Below are 18,139 nucleotides of genomic sequence, written 5' to 3' on the forward strand. Positions count from 1 at the left end.
GAGGAAATGATGCTAAAGAGGAGAAGAATAGACAGGAACAGTCAGGAACATTTTTCTACATATATTGAGAAGATCACATGATGTTTTCCTTTATTCTGTTATAGTAGTATATCACATTAATTAATTTATTGAGCCATCTTTGCATCCAAGGGATAAATTCTACTTGGAAGGGTTTATGAATCTTTTAGTGCTCTGTTGAATTCATTTTTTTAGGGTTTTTTGAGGGTTTTTTTCCATCTATATTCATCAGGGATATTGGCTATAGTGTGTGTGTGTGTGTGTGTGTGTGTGTGTGTGTGTTTTCTTTGTCTTTCTTTGATAGCAAGATAATGCTGGTCTTATAAAATCAGCTTGCAAGCGTTTCTATTCTTTAATATTTTGGATAAGCTTAAGAAGTTAGAGAAATTATACAAGAAGAAATAATAAGGCATTCTAATAAGAAAAGAAAAAATGAAATCATCCTTATTGGGACTAGCAAATAGCATAATGGTTACATCAATGGATTCCCACATGGCCGACCACAGTTTGATTCCTGGACCCAGGGGAATTTTTTACAGAGACAGAAAAAAACAATTATACAATTCACAGGAAACCATAAATGATCTTGAATAACCAAATCAAGCTTGACAAAGAAAAACAAAACTGGAGGCATCATTCTTTCTGGTCACAAAACATACTAAAAAGCTATAGTAATTAAAACAACATGGTATAGTATAAAAGATCAATGGAACAGAATAAAGAGCCTGGAAATAAATCCTCACATGTGTGGTCAACTGATTTTTCATAGGAGTACCAAGAATATATATTGAGGAAATTATACTCTCTTCAAAAATTAGTACCAGGGAATCAGCAGTTAGCGTAATGACTGTGTCGCTGGACTCCTACGTAGTCGACCGCGGTTCGTGTCCCGGACCCGGTGGCTTAAATCTCACGCCGGGCGCATGTGCGTGCGTGCCCAAGATCCCGAGAGGAGAATGGAGGAGAAGGGATTGCGGCGTGACCATCCCCCCTGGGGGGTGATTTCTCGCTTTCTGTCTCTATGTCTCTCTCTGTCTGTCTGGTGAGCGCACGCGCCCTACAGTGAAAATCTCTCCAAAAAAAAAAAATTAGTACCAGAAAAACTGGATCTACACAGGCAAAAGCATGGAGCTGAACCCTTCTCTTACCTCCTACACAAAAACCAGTCAGTATGATTAAAAATTTAAACATAAAACCCAAAGCTAAAACTCCTAGGAAAAAAACATAGTTGGAAGCTTTAGGACTTTAATGTCAGCAATTATTTCATGTATATGACACTAGAAGCATAGGCAACAAAAGTAAAAATAGACAAGCAGGGGAATGAGTGGCATGGTGGTTAAGGTGCTAGACTCTCACATGGCTGACCATGGTCCAAGTCCCAGACCTGGCAGCTTGCTTTCTCACTTTCTTTCTCTCTGTCTTTCTCTGTCTTTCTCTCTCTTTCTCTCTCTTTATCTCTCATGTGTGTGTGTGCATGTGCCTTGTAGCAAATCAAAAAATAATAACAATAATAAATAAAATAATTCTAAAACAAAAATAGATGAGTGGGACTGCATCAAACTGAAAGCCTTCTGCACAGCAAAGGAAACAATCGCAGAGCAAAAAGGCAACCTACATAATGGAATAAAATATTTGTAAATTGTATATCTGATATGGGGTTAATTTCCAAAATGTATAAGAACCACCTACTACTCAAGAGTAAAAAATCTAATAATCTGACATAAAATGGACTAAAGAATTAAAGAGACATTTTCAAAGGAAGAAATACAAATGACCAGCAAATATATGAAAATAAGCTCATTGTTACTACTAATCATCAGAGAAATGCAAATCAAAATTATAAGATGTTGTCTCACACCCATTAAGATAGCTACTCTAAGAAATATTGCAGAAAATAACAAGTGTTGGTAAAGATATGGAGAAATTTAAACTGATATACACTATTACTAGGATAGCAAAATGGTGTAGCTACTATGGAAAACAGCATAAAGTTTCCTCAAAGAAGCAATAAAACTACTAAATGATCCAGGAATCCTACTTCTGGGTATTTATCCAAAAGAATTGAAATCAAGGTCCCAAAGAAATATGAGCATTCCTATGTTCAGAATAGCACTATTCACAATAACCAAAATGTAGAAGCAATGTAAATGTCCATGGATGGATAAATGGATACAGAAAATATTATATGTACATACAGTAAAATATTATTCAGCCTCAAAAAGAAAGGAGTTCTACAGTATTCAGCAACATGGATGAACTTTGACAATATTGCACTAAGCGAAATAAGCCAGAAAGATAGATACTGCGTGATCTCATTTATATGATATAGCTAAAATAAACTCATAAAGTGGAATAGTAGTTGCCAGGAGCTGGAGGGAGAGGGAAATAGGTTGCTAATCATTGTGTATAAAATTTGGGTTATAGAAGATGAATATTTCTAGAGATCTGCAGAGAAACATTGTGCTTATAGTTAACATTACTGTATTGTATTCTTGAAATTTGGTATGAGGGTGGGTCTAATGTTAAATTGTTTTCCTATCATAATAAAATTAAGGGGAATGAAAGCTGTCTTGGTACCATATTCTGTTTTCAGAAAGTAGCAAGAAATGAGTAATCTGTTTCCAGGGGGTTGTTCAGGCTTCAGAGAGCTTATTCACACCGAGAGAAAATTAAATTGCTCCAAAATTTAAGCCTTTGTATTGATAAATTGAAATGCTGGTAGCAAGATTGACCCAAGATTCCTGACCTGGTCTAACTTCAGTGATTTTCTTAGAGTCTCATGGTAAATCAGGGTGAACAATGTGGGTCTACCCTGTCTCCACCTGCTATCAGAAAGACATTTAGTCAGCTTATGAATTATTTTGTAAGCACAATTATTTCACATAATATGTGTATGGAATGCAAGTGAATACAAATTTATTTATAAAAATGAATAAGGTAAATACTAATCAACTCCTCAATAATCTGGACCCTGGGTTTCCTGTTTTACAAAGTAACCATGGCATGAAGAGGTAATCTGGAGGCCCAGAGAAAACTGCTGGGCATGGTCTACATTGCCTTGCTATGGGGTGCTCCTGCCTAAAGCAGATTTTGTTGGGGGAAATAGTGATAGGTACCTTGCACAGGGTCCTGTTCATACAGCCATAGAGAAAAATGATCTTTTCTTCTAAGATCCTATGTCTGGAATGCAGTATAGATTTTAGCACCTAAAAATATTACTTAAATCAAGGACTTTTCTACAAATTTCAGATACACTTGTGACCTGTTGGCATGTTTAGTTTTGCGTTTACTGAAATTTTCATTAAAGCATTCATTTATTGATATTCAAAGATGTTATTTAAAAGAAAGCTTCACAAAATCTTAAGAAAGTTTTGATTTATGCCTTTATTTTTATCCAACATAGAAATTATTTTACATATAAGTAGCAAAAAATACAAATCAAGCTATAAACATACACATACATATATAATGTTAAAAGATTTAAGAACTTTTTAATAATTATTTATTTTATTTTATTTATTCATTCATTTATTTTTTAATTTGACCAGAGAGAGATAGAGAGTGAGAGTGAGAGAGAGAAAGTGAGAAAGCAAGCCACCAGATTCAGGACTTGAACCCCAGTCGACCATGTGGGAGTGTCCAGCTCCTTAACCACCATGCCACCTGCTGGTCCCAAGATTTAAGAATTTTTAAGAATATAGGGAACCAGCAGTTAGCATAATGACTATGTCGCTGGACTCCCACGTAGTCGACCGAGGTTCGTGTCCTGGACCCGGTGGCTTAGAACTCACGCCGGGCGCGTGTGCGTGCGTGCCCAAGATCCCGAGAGGAGAATGGAGGAGAAGGGATTGCGGCATGACCATCCCCCCAGGGGGTGATTTCTCAATTTCTGTCTCTATGTCTCTCTCTGTCCGGCGAGCGCACGTGCCCTATAGCGAAAAAAATCTCTCAAAAAAAAAAAAAAGAATTTTTAAGAATATATTAAAATGTCTTGCTAAGACACAGCCAACTTGAAGTATTATGCCAAGGTGCCAGTTGGTGGCGTAGTAGTTAAGGCACTGGACACCCTCATGGGCAACTGCAGTTTGAGTCTGAAACCTGGTGACTTGAAAATCACATCTAGCATGTGTGCATGCATGTCCAAAATTCCGAGAAGAGAATGGAGGGAAAGAAAAAAAAAAGCTATCCACCCTGGAGAGTTGATTTCTCACTTTTCCTCTCACTGTCTCCCTGTCTCTCCCTTGTAAGTGTATGAGCCCTAGGACAAAAACTTTTAAAAAAAAAAAAAAAAGGAAAAGAAAATATGCCAAAAAAGAAATGCATTTTCTCATGAAATGTGTATAAAACAAAATATACATATGTTTACATAAGCATTTATACAATAAAACCTCATTAATTCCCACTTTATGCATATAGAATTTATAATTAATCTAATGTTCTTGGAATTGCATGAGATGAAATTCTAATTAAGTTAAATACTAATGTAAAAAAAGGAATATGTATACACATAAAAGCTAAGTCTTTAAGTATTATTTTAGCAATTGTTCTTGTCTTCAAATAATAAATATCTACTTACAAATACTATGTTAAGCACTGCCTAGATTCTGTAAGTGTTCTTACTACTATCTAAAACTAATATTCTAAAGTGATTTCACATGCACAATTATTGTTCCTATGTAGAAGATAAATCATAGGTAATATTAAAAAGCATAGATTCTGGAGTTATACGGACTTAGTTCAAATCCTGGTTCTGATACTTGAAGACTTTGTGTGACCTAGAGTAAGCTATCTGAAATTTTGAGGCGTTTCTTTGTATGTGAAAAGTAATAAAAATGCCAGGTTTGGCAGCAAAACAATGAATGGCATCTGTCTATTCCCCCTCCCAAGCTCTGAACAGAGAGAAAGCAAATTGCAGATAGAGACCAAAACAGTCCCTTCATTACAGCAAAAGTTAGGTGGAGGAACATAGCTGAGTCTCTTAGCCAAAATGACTTTCTAAGCTACATTCCTAGAACTAGGCATTTTTATCTAACCAGGCATATTTATCTTCCTGAAAAAATCAGGCCTGCCCATGTTAAATGTATGGCACAGAGGAGCAGAATGCATGCTTTATATGGGCAAACAACTCCTAGGAAAGGAAAAGAAGGACCTAGGTAGGCATGCCTATTCTCTCCCCTAGATATTCTTTAGGTAACTCACTCCACCTCCATGGAGAGGAATAAAGAGTGAAATAACAGACCAAGAGTATTTAAAGGAAAAAGATCTCTTTGTGGAAACCAAAGGTGTCAGGAAGAAGAGTTCTAATGTTTCTCTTAGCTCTATTTGAGAATTAAATGAGATGATGCATGTAAAGTGTCATACACTGTAAGCATTCAATAAATATTAACTATTATGATATGTTATTATCATTAACTGCATCATTGTCATAATATCAAGGAATTTGATCGGACCTGTGATATATATCAAAAGTCACCTAGTAGTTCTCTACAGATCAGAACTTCATTCAATTTTCCAAGTTCTAAATTCTGGTTTCTATTGTATTTGGCTATGGCATCAGTTGCAAATTCCCAAGTGATATTGTATAGCTAAGCATTTTTCCTCTTGTCTAGAACCATATTCTATTAACGATACTGCTCTACTAACCACATAGCTTATACACACAAGTATGGGTGGACTCCTAATTATCTCCTTACAGCTGTGGTTCAGGTTTCCACAGCCGATTCAGTCCAATATGCACATATAGGCATAGATATCTTTCTTCAGGCAATTAAGGTTGAGTATCTTAGCAGAGTAGAGAGGCCTTTCTCATCATCAGATACAACTTTCTAACTCTTCTGAGTTTTTGTTTATTCTTAGAGTCCCACTGCCCCATCTTTTTAAGGGATGTTGTATCTTCCATGTTATGACCCAGAGTTAAAGGCCCATAAAATTACATGGGGTTTAAAACTAAAATTTATCAGGGCATAATTTGTCTTCTCCACCACACTCTAAACCACAGTATTTGACTTCCTGGGTTGTCTAGTTTACTTAGTTACTTCTCCTTTTCCAGAAGTAAACTAAAGTGTAAACACTATATACTAAATACTAAATACCATACCTTTTCTAGAGGGATATAAATAGAGCTGGAGTTTGTCAGCCATGGGCTAATGAAAAAGCTGCAGGAATGAGTCTTCTATCTTTTTCACCAGGTGTTTAGAGTGACAATCCTCACGTGAAAGTTCCCCCTGCCTAGCCTGGCAGCCTCCGCTGGCATCAATTTCTTCAACTACTGTATGCCTGAATAATTGATAGAGTTAAGCGAATGCAGGTTCCTTTTCTTCACCAAGTTCCCCTTGAGTGCTTCAGCAACATGAGGCAATTTATCATGCTTTTTGTGCAACAGGGCAGAGACTTTTTAAAGAACAAATTTATACTTTCTCTTCCTGTTCAAAAAAAGCAACAGTTCCAGGTTCACAATGTTAAAAAGCCCTGATTGGGATAGTTAGGCCAGCAATGTCAGCAGGACCAAGTAACCCAAGTCATAGACCCCCTATTGCTTTTTTCATCTTGCTTCATTTTCCTTTGGAGAAAGACCCAATTACAATGGTTTGTGGCGTTTTCTAAGGATGGTTCCTTCACCGAGGTTACAGTCAGCTCTTTAACAAGAAAAATGTCAGTGCAATTAGTGGCTCTGGGGAACCACTGGTCATTTGTGTACTATTTCAGAAAAACTCTTTGTGAACATCAGTAGCCTCTACACAGAGATTCCTATTTTGATTTATTAAAGCTATAACTGCTTTTTTTGAAATTAAAAAAAAAACATAATGCACAAACAAACAAAAAATAAATAAAAAACATACCTAATGACTGCAGTAAGGTATATGGCCTCGGCTGGGTGCTACTTTATAGTATGTCCATTCTACTCACTGAGGTTTATGCCTAAATGTAGACATGTGTTCATAGATATGTTTATATCAAGTGTACTTACTATTGAAAGCATTTAAATACGCTCTTCCGTGAATCAATAAAATGTGGGGGAAAAAATGCAAAGCAACTGTGAATACCAGAGACAGTGTGGGAGGAGGATGAGAAATGGCAGAGGGTGAGAGGTAGGGAAATAAGGAGGAAACAAAAGAGAAGTAAAACATATAAGAAACAAGAAATGAAAAATTATCTGTTGAAGATAATATGTATGGTAATATCTCTGACTGAGCCAATATACAGTGTGTTCTAGATAGGAAAACTCATTTCGTATGCTTCAATGATACACAGTGAATGAATGTAAAATAAATAAATTTAAAATAAAATTTATTTCAAAAGAATGTATTTCTTCACCATTTGGAACATGTATAAAATCGAAATCAACAATAATGCCCTCAGAAGGGCACCTTTGTTGTATATTCTAGATTAGAAGCTGTCATGATGGCAGATAAGCCCACCAGGTTACTTTTTTGTCATCATTCTTGTCTGCTCACCTTCATCATGTGCGTGTTCATGTCTCGTTAGCATTCCAGAATATTCTCTGATCTACTTCCAGAAAACCTACTGCCAAAATGAAGGAATGCATAGCTTTAAGGAAGTTGGTCCTTTTCTAGGTGACATTCTAATAAGAAACCCATTTTTGGATAATAGCTCAACTGGAACTAATTCTTTACTATCCCTTGTGGCCAGGAAATAACATGTCCAAATTAATCAAATGTTCTGGTGCCATGTATATGCTAATGTTTACTTTAGTGATGGTACTATTCTTAAAGGATGATCAATTTGTGAAGAATTAGAAATAATTCATTATAAAGCTAAGAAGAGTATTATTTAATCTTTTATTGACTGAGACATTAGCCTAGAATCTTGCAGGTACTTCTTAGTCAGAATTAGGAACAGCTGTTCGTTTCCAGTGGCTATACAAATTGTGCAGGTTAATAAGCTTCTGGTTAACAGAATGCCAGAAAACAGAATTTATTACAGCACTCAAGCATTAATACTCAATGTAATACTCATGCCTTTCTGAAGAAACCAGCAGAGCCTAAACTATTTCAATGGCTTAACTTAAATATAATAAACTTTTGGGGGGCTTCCACTTTCAAAAATAGAGCAAAACAGCCCAGTATGAGGAGATAGTATATTTTGGAGGCCAACTGGTGGCATAGAAGCTCAGGCAGCTGATCCCACCTGGCCAGCTCTGCAGTTTGAATCCTGAACCTGATACTTCAGAAAACACACTGGGCATATGAGCATGTATGCCCAAAATCTCTAGAGAAGAATGGAGAAAAAAGAGATTGTGATGTGGCCAGCCTCCCTCCCTGGGAAGAGGGGGTCTCTCTCTATCTCTCTCTCTTTCCAGTGAGCACATGTACCCTATAGCAAGATTTTTAAATGTATATATTGGTAATTGACCAGAAAATGAAATGGAGTTTTATTATGGAATGGCTATCTAAAATTTTAAAAGCTTTTAAACACAATTATGGTTTGGGTTTTTTTCATCCTACTACATAGCTGCTTAGATTTTCAAAACAGATCATTTAAAAGGGATCAGATCTTCGAGTTAAAGGCTGACAAGAAGGAGAATGAAGAACCCAAGGATTTTACAGTGCCCTGTAGCTTGAAAGAAACCTGAGTTATTCTTGTTAAGGGAGCCTAAATATTTTTCTCCAGGGCCTCTAAACAATGACCTTGTTAGCTGGGTTTAAAGATTTCTCTAAACAGCCAACTCCCTGGGACTGTTGAAAATAGCAACTGTGTTTCAAAGATTCTGTTTTTGTAACATTCAGCAAAATAGCCAGGACATAAAGTATGGCTGTGTATTACTTTATCTATCTTCCCACATTCACTTAAATTTTGATTTAGGAACTCAGTGTGGTGGTACAATCACTAGCAAAGTGAGCTGCAGTGCTGGGAGCCGCATGGCCAACCACAAGTTCAGAACCCCAGGTCAGCCGGATAACACACTATGTGTGTGTCCAGATCCTGAGGAGCTGGAAGGCTGGGGGAAGGGTATCACAGCATGATGAGACCCGGGTATATCTCCCACTCTCTCCTTCACTCTCTTGTGCATACCCACACACTCTCTACCATGAATGTAATGAACTCCAAACTTTTTTTGATTTAAGAAGACATGTATTTTAGAAATGGGGAACAATAGTTTCCATTTCTATCCTCCTTTGGTTTTATTAGGTTATTGGACAAGTCATGATGTGTTTTTCTATGCAAAAATGTTTCAGGACTTTCCTGACAACCCAATAATTTCAGAATGTTTGTTCTACTGTAAACGAGCCAGCTGCAGGCTCACCCTGGTAACAGGACCCAAGTTCAGCTACCCACCACTCAAAGTCCAATACTTGACAGACAAATGTAAGTGGATAGGAAAATTAGCTTTATTCAGGAAACCAGTGACCTGGGAAGATGGTGAACTAATATTCAAAGACCATCTCCAAAGTCCAAGCAAGGGGGGCTACCTGCTGTTTTGTCCAGCAGAGCAGTTCGACATCTCCTTGATCAGTCCCATGGAGGATACTTTTGACATCTGGGCTGTTGTTTTCACTTGCGGCTGAGCCAGGAGACCTAACCACTAGGACAGAAGTTCTAGTTTTCCTCGAGCACACTGGCTTCTTACATTGCAATCTCAAAGCCTGGCCTTTGAAAATTTTCAGCAAAACTGTGTTTAGTTTCTACAAGAAAGAAGATATATTATGCCAGAAAGAAAACAAGCTAATGGCCAGTATTTTAGCTTGCGGTGTTGCACTTCATATGGAGTTGCTTTGATTCCTCACAGTTACTTTAGTTCCTCTTGGAGCCCAGCTACACTACTTCTGCTCTTTTTATCCCAAGTTGTAACAGAGTTGCCATAAATGGGAACTTTTTACATTTTTTTATTTATATTTGATCAGTGTATGTCTGTATGGCATACAAAATGGTTTTCCTGAGCAGGAAATAGAGTGTTTACTAGTCCAGTCAAGGATACTATCATAAAAGGCCCAGTAGATGGCATAATGGTTACATCACTGGACTCCTATATAGTCGACCACAGTTTGAGAGTCGGATCTGGAGGCTCAAAACACACTGGGAAGGAGAGTGGGTGAGGAAAGAGTATAAGAAGAGAAATGTGGGGCAAGAGTAGAGTGAGTGAGTAAAGAGTGTAAGAAGAGAAATGTGGGGCAAGGGGAGAAAGAGGGAAGTAAGACATTAGTGGGACACAGATATGGTTTATTACCTGTTGAGGAAGACATGTATAGTATTCTCAAGTGAGCTGGTCTGAGGTGTATATCATGCCAGGTAAAGTCTCTTTACAATCTAAATGATGTATAGCAGTTGAATGTATAAATCATAATAATAAACAATTCCAAAAATAAACACTGGGTGCATATGTGTGCATGCCCAAAATCCCAAGAAGAGAAGGGACTGTGGCATGGCCATCCTCCGGGAGGTGATTTCTCGCTTTGTGTCTGTCACTCCTGTCTCTCTGGTGAGTGCATGTGCTCTATAGCAAAACTCTCTCAAAAAAAAATAAATAAATAAAAAGATATTACCATATACATATAACTTTTATGACATATAGATAACTTTATATTTTTGTCTTTCAAATGTTTTTTTTCCTTGATTTCCTCCTCCCACCCGCCCCCTCCTATATCTCAAGTATCTATAGTTACCCTCCCTGCTTTTATACATTCCAATCTTTTAAGGTAGACCATGCTAAAAACATAAAGGCCTTAAGAAAATATGTACTTGTTGATGGCACTATTGCACATTTTGTTTCAGTGAAGTTGTCCCTTAATGTTCAATAACTTACCTGAGCTTGTGTGATTTAGTGATTTCTGTAAGTTTAGCTGGAACTGTAATTTATTTTTTAAGTAGTTTCCATTTGTAAACAGATTTTCCTTTTTTTCTTTATAAAAAAGTAATTTTCTTACAGATAAAAAGTTTAAATACATAAAAATAGAATTTAGAATATTTTTAAATATTCCAAGTACTCCTTAGAGGTGTTTTTCGGGGCTACAGTTTGGATTCAAAGGTCTTCTGCATCCTCCCAAATAAAATGAATTTTGCTCATGGAAAACATTTCTGAAATATACTGGTCACTATCGCTAGACAGTGCCTTAAAGAGCATTTTGGACATTGAGTGCTGGAAGAGACATAGGATACAAGAGTTAGAAAATAGTTTCAAATCATCAACTTCACTTCTACATTAATAATACTCCCGAGTACTTGTAATCTGTTGCCTAGTCATAACAAAATTGTCTCTGATAAATTCCACCTAAATATGAGTCCATCTTTAACTAGGGTGTGATCTTGGGTCACTATGATATTGACCTTAATGAACTGTATTTTATAATAATGTCTAAATATTACAATTTATTTTTCATTTATTTCCCCTTCAAATATTTTAGACCATCTGTATAGAAAGCAGCTTTAGATGCCATGAATATTATGACTAACCAAAGACTCAGAAAGCTTATAGTTTGTTAATTAAGAAAATATTTGTAAATAAACATCAAAAAGCAACAAGGATACTAAGCTAGATGTAGTCAACGGCTCTAAAAATTTAAAGAAGGGCAATATTCTAGGTTGAGAATTTGTGAACTGGTCCAATGGCCTAGTGGTTAAGGGAGATAAATCCCACGTGGCCGGCCATATAGCACCTTGAAAAACAAAATCCTGATGGGATGGAGAAAAGGAGAAGAGAAAAGGCATCGTGACCATGCCTCCACTGGGAAGTGTTTTCTTCCTTTCTATCTCCCTGTCTCTCTCTTTGATGACCACATGCACCCTCTGGCAAATTAAAAAATAAAAAGAAGAATTTTCAATGGCTTACTTAGTAGAGGATGTTGCATTTAACTTGAATGTTAAGAGATGTTGAGGAGTGCAAATTATCCAAGAACAGTTATGGTAAATAATCCAAGCAAAAGAGAAAACAGAGGGATACAAAAATTGGGAGCCATGTGTAGAGTATGTAACAAGTCCTCCAAGTCCACATGACTCTCAAGACTTCAATCCTGGGAGCCATGTGTAGAGTATATAACAAGTCCTCCAAGTCCAAGTCCACATGACTCTCAAGACTTCAATCTAAATAAAGTAAAGCATTATCAAAGGAGAAAGATTGGGAAATAAGTGTGAGCTGGATTATGGAGCTTTCAAATACCTTACTAAGATGCCTGACTACTCTTTAAGACCCGGTAGCTAGATTGCAAAACTTTTTGAGCATGACGATCTAAGCGGTAATGTGTTCGCTGGATTAGAGTGAGGGCTAACTAAGGCAGAGGGAAGTTAGGGTTCCCTTTGAGAGATGATGATAGCTTAAAGTACAGAAGTGACAATAATACCTGTCTATGCAGATACTGCACAAGTAGTTACGAAGTCTGGCAACACTTGGGAGGTGGAGAATCAAGTATGTCCTAGTATTTTAAACTGTCATTCTATAAAACAACACAGAACACTAGAGCAGAGTTCTCCTCTAGGCAGTGTTCCTCAACATTGCCTTTCTTGGTTGCAGTCTCCCCAAAACCTGCCCCACGGAGCCATGTATGTACTTTGTTAAAAAAGAGGAAAGTCTTCCATATTTGTCCACTTTCTATCGAATTCCAGGGCCTTGTTGTTTTTTATGGCTGAATAGTATTCCATGGAGTATATGTGCCATAATTTTAGTCTCTTTACAATCCAAATGATGTATAGTGATTTAATGTATGAATAATAATTTAAAATTTTTTTTGTAAAAAAGAAGAAAGTGCGAGTACATTTTTGTCTTGCTTAGAGCGTTTCAGTGAGACAAGAGTTATATGCCAGCCTCTCTTGCAGTTTTAGAACTAGTTTGACCCTGATAGTCACACTATTCTAACTTGATTGTGGCATCATAGTCTTCCAAATTTGCGTACCCCAGAAACAGTAACCTACCGTGATGGAGGGCCATTTTGCTCTCAGCATGATCATTTTCTCCAGCCTAGAAACTTATCTCCTCAAAGCATCTCAAACGCAGCAAGCCTCTCCAACCTCAGGGCCTTTGCACATGCTATTTCTCAGACCATCTGTCCCACCAGTTTGACATGTCTAATTCTTTGTCTGTTTTTGGCCTTGGCTTAACTGTCTTCTCCTCAGAAGGACTTATCTGACTGTCTTCTAAAGAAGATCCTGCCCTTTATTCTCTGACTGCTTAGTTTCTTTTCTACTTAGTACTTATTACAACTGAACAAATATTTTAATTGCATGTTTACCTTGTTTTAACATCTTACTCATTCAAAACATAAGCTCCACGATGATATAAACCATGTGTCTTTTCTAGATAACTGTTTCCCTAGTGCCAGAAATAGTGCCTGGCACGCCATAGGAAATATGCAATAAGTAGCTGTTGGATAAATGTGTGAATGGATGAATGGGCTCACCTGCTTAGAAAGCTCTCTATAACCTAAAATTATGATCATTAATACCTAAGTAACTAAACTAAACATAAAGGTGGCAGAAATAGCTACTTATCTTCTTTAATTTTCAATGTAACATATTCCTTTAAAAATTATTTATGGACAGCCATGTATATACAGAATGTAAATCTATACAGGCTGTTTGCACTCTATGGCAGAAACTGAAAGATCCAAAGATATAATAGTAGGGAGGATAAGTATAGACACCAGAGACTGTAAGGGAGGGGAGTAGATGGTAGAGGTGGGTGGGAAGAAACAAAGTAAAGAAATACTTAACAGACACAAGTGCCTTAAAACTCATACCAGGCGCAAGTGCGTGTGTGCCCAAAATCCTGAGAGGAGAAGGGATCGTGGCATGGCCATCTTGCCGGGGGGTGATCTCTTGTTTTTTGTCTCTCTGGCGAGCACACACACCCTATTGCAAAAATTTCTTTTACATATATAATGTCAATGTGCATTGCATATTTAAGTATAATTTCAGGAAAATTTTTTTGTATATTGGAGAAACTCTCATGTAAAATTATTTTTTAACAGTGATATAGTCATTATACGCTCTGGTATTTTCTGTGTTATACTAATTCCTTATCTGACTGCTGTCATAGCTCCTAAAAGCCAGCCTTAAATTGTCATTCTGCGATATTATGATTTCTTATGGCCTATTTGCAATGGAAACCCTACCACAAGTGCACACAAAAATTTAATTTCTCATATTTTCTTATAGATAAACCTAACTTAACCTCTGTCAGGATGTGTGGGCGTGTTGTAATGTACATTCCCAGAGTTCTTTTTGCTGCAGAGTGCTCGTCTGCTTTTAAAGCCAAAAGAATAAGTCCACGCACTCAGAAGGGCAGTACTTGCCATTCTTTCAGAGGAATCTGAAACAATGACTTGACAAGCAATAGAAATATAGGCTAAAGTCAAATTTGTTAACTTCTGTCTTTTCTTTTGTTTTTCTCTCTCTCTAAGCTGCCTGCCTTGTGCTTGGCTGTATGATTTTCCCGGATGGCTGGGATTCAGATGAAGTAAAACGGATGTGTGGAGAAAAAACAGACAAGTACACTCTTGGGGCTTGTTCAGTCCGCTGGGCATACATCCTGGCTATTATCGGAATTTTGGATGCCCTGATCCTCTCATTTCTAGCATTTGTGCTTGGTAACCGACAAGACAGCTTGATGGCAGAGGAGCTGAAGGCAGAAAACAAAGGTAAGATCGCTTCAGGAAACTCACCTGGATGCCTCAAGCATAAAAAATAGTATTCTACATTCTTCCCAGTCCAGTTGTAGTCCTTCCCCTGTGGCTCTATTTTGATCCATTGTTTTTAAAAATAATTTCTTGTTTGAATTATTGTACATCTATCTCTGTAGCACATAATGGGGTTTTCAAAGTATGCATGCAGTGCTCGAAAAATTAAGGAAATTATCATATATATCACAGAGAATCTTACGTTCTTGCGGCTATTAAGTATTTCTTCTTTGAGCCACTCCCACTCACCCTCTACTAACCACCCTCTCCCACACAGTCTCTGGTATTTACTGTTGTCCTCCTTACTATTATTGTATATTTTTGGATCTTTCCATTTCTGCCATAGAGTGCAACATCCAATAACATCATTTAATACTGTCTACTTTACAGTCTTTCCTCCACACCCAACTCAAAAAGTTTACATAGTTAGGACCAGCAGTTAGCGTAATGGCTATGTTGCTGAACTCCCATGTAGCTGGTTGCAGTTTGAGTCCCGGACCCGGTGGCTTAAACTCACTCCAGGCACATGTGCGTGCATGCCCAAGATCCCAAGAGGAGAACGGAGGAGAAAGGATTGTGGCATGGCCATCCACCCTGGGGGTTGATTTCTCGCTTTCTATCTCTCTGTCTCTCTGGCAAGCGCACGCGCCCTATAGCAAAAACATCTCCAAAAAAAAAAAGTTTACACAGTTATGGTGTTAATACTTATTTTTGTGAAGCATTTGCCTTTCTGAGGTTTCTAGAGTCCATTGTTATTATTAAATCATATTTTTTTTCAGTTTCTTCTTCCCTCTTTTTTTGATTTTAGGTTTGTCAATTAATAGTCAAGATGCAACTTTTCGTGGTTTTTCTCCTTTTTTTGGTGGGGGGTGTAGGTAAGAGTCTATTTGGCTGAACAGAAAGCAGTTTCTCTTCATGTATTCAGCTATTTTCCAGTTTTACATAAATGCCTGGGCAATCTCTAAAATAATCTAAAACATCTTTATTAAATTATTCACAATTATTTTATTTAAATTCAGACTTATCTTCTCAAAAAGAGAATACCTGAATATTGACCCTAAATATTGGGTTGTCAGAAAAGTCATGACGTATTTTTGCACAGAAAAACACGTCATAACTTTTCTGACAACCCAATAGTTAGTTAGTGCTTTCAGTAGTTGCCTAATTAATTGAATTTAAATATCTTATCTGGGTAATCAAAAGTTCTCAAATTGTTTTTCAAAATAAAATTGCCTTCTGAAACACAAAGAAAGAAAAAATAGGACATCGACTAGTGAATGATACATCAATACATTACACTGGATAAGTAAGAGTTAGCAAGCCATTATTCTAGATGAATCATTTCAATTCTCTCCCCAACTTTCTAAAACCAATTTTTGGGGTAGAATCTTAATGTCTTTGTTTTCTTATAGACTTAGATTTATTGGAGCTTTATCTTTATGTTATATTTAATACTTTGGGCTTACATCAGTATTTTTAGTTTTGTGGCGCCTTCTGATTTTACTCTTTATTAGGAACTAAATCTTCCCGTGAGCTACAAAATTTAGCTTATCATTTCAACTAGTTTCTAATTTCAAAAACCGTTCCCTACTTTGACAGGCCTCCAACATAAGCATATATCAGTTTCTACTTGCATGTCACATGTAATGATAGTATAGCAAGCTTTATGTTTACACCATCGCTGTCCAGCTTTAAACTACCAACTGTAAAGAGGTAAAATGGAGCCATCCAGGAGAGCAGCAGCCATCACAAGCTTTTTGTCTCCTTGATTTACAGACAGAACATGTATTCATTTACTCAGTTCTATCAAAAATATCTAAACACAAGAATGACCCTTTTAGGGACCAGCAGTTAGTGTAATGGCTATGTCTCTGGACTCCCATGGAGTCAACCGCGGTTCGTGTCCCAGACCCGGTGACTTAAACTCACACCGGGCATGTGTGCATGCGTGCCCAAGATCCCGAGAGGAGAATGGAGGAGAAGGGATTGTGGCGTGACCATCCCCCCTGAGGGGTGATTTCTTGCTTTCTGTCTCTCTGTCTCTCTCTGTCTGTCTGGTGAGCGCACGCGCCCCATTGCAAAAAACCTCTCAAAAAAAAAAAAAAAAAAAGAATGACCCTTTTACAGGGGAATGGTGCTGTAACTTCCTAGAGACAAAACTTGCTCCCTCTCAGAATTTCCCCTTCTGGGGACCAGCAGTTAGCGTAATGGCTATATTGCTGGACTCCCATGTAGTCGACCATAGTTCAAGTCCCGGATCCGGTGGCTTAAACTCATGCTGGGCACGTGTGCATGCGTGCCCAAGATCCCGAAAGGAGAATGGAGGAGAAGGGATTGCAGCATGGCCATCCCCCCGTGGGGTGATTTCTCTCTTTCTGTCTCTCTGTCTGTCTTTCTGGCGAGCACATGCGCCCTATAGCAAAAAACTCTCCAAAAAAAGAAAGAAAGAAAAAAAAAGCATTTCCCCTTCTGGATAAGAAGGATGATATGAAGCTGATTACACTTCGGTTATGTTGTAGAGTTGGCGCTGTCGCATGCACTCATTAAGTCCGTGTCCTACGTGTTGTCTTTGTGACTTGCTGGATGTGCACAGGTTCTGTCCATTACATCTCTTCATATGTAAGGGTAAGGAGAGCTCGCTGTTAGAACAAGTGGCCTTTCCTGAAAGACTGAATTTTTAAAAGACCACTTTTTTCTATAAATAATTGATTTCCATTACCACCTAATAATGGGCCAGAATGCTCTTTATTAAAGCAGAGACATTAAAATTTCTTTCCCAAGGAATTGGCTTATAAATATGGCAACCAAGTTAAAAGATTCATCCTAAATAATGACTTGCTACCTCTTATTCATCAATGTAATATATTTGATTTATCATTCACTAGTCTATGTCCTATTTGCTGCCCAAGTTCAACGTCCTATCGAGATCCTTTAACTTTCTAGGCCTCTTTTGACCACAAATAAGGAGAATTAAGGGGAAGAAAATTCAGAAAAAAAAAAAAAAGAAAGAAAACATAACAAAAGCAGTAAGACTTTTTACTTGGCAATTAAGAATTCTAACTCATTTTTACATATACAAGTGACAGTTCTCCAAATTCATGCTTTAAAAAGGAATGTCCAGGGTCACAGAGTAATCTCCATAGTTTTCAAAATGTGTCTTTTCTTCTGGTTGATTCTGTTAAATGTTGATGACAGAGTCCTTTCATCTAGGTCTTCATGAAAGAAAATGTCATCGTCTACCCATTAATACATTAGCAACACCTTGGTAAAACTTTTGGAAGGAAAGAAGTTTAAAATAGGACAATATACATTTTAGGTATTATCTTCGTATGATTTTCTGTGTTTAGTATCGTCTCCAGTTGCATATATCACCATAGTTTCTTCCATCATGCGCTGAAGGACTAAAATCAATAGCTGTTCATCTATATTGTATCAGATAGATCCAATAAAGCAGCAGAGAGCATCAGGCCACACTGATGAAATATTTCAGTTGCACC

The 18,139-nt window shown here is 37.3% G+C and overlaps 1 pseudogene; it reads left to right on the plus strand.

The window, feature by feature from the left end:
• The window catches only part of LOC102494883 (prenylcysteine oxidase-like), a 130,588-nt pseudogene that overhangs the window by 62,801 nt on the left and 49,648 nt on the right, over nt 1–18,139 (plus strand).

Source organism: Tupaia chinensis, unplaced genomic scaffold (genome assembly GCF_000334495.1).
Source record: "Tupaia chinensis unplaced genomic scaffold, TupChi_1.0 Scaffold000255_1, whole genome shotgun sequence".
NCBI lineage: Eukaryota > Metazoa > Chordata > Mammalia > Scandentia > Tupaiidae > Tupaia > Tupaia belangeri.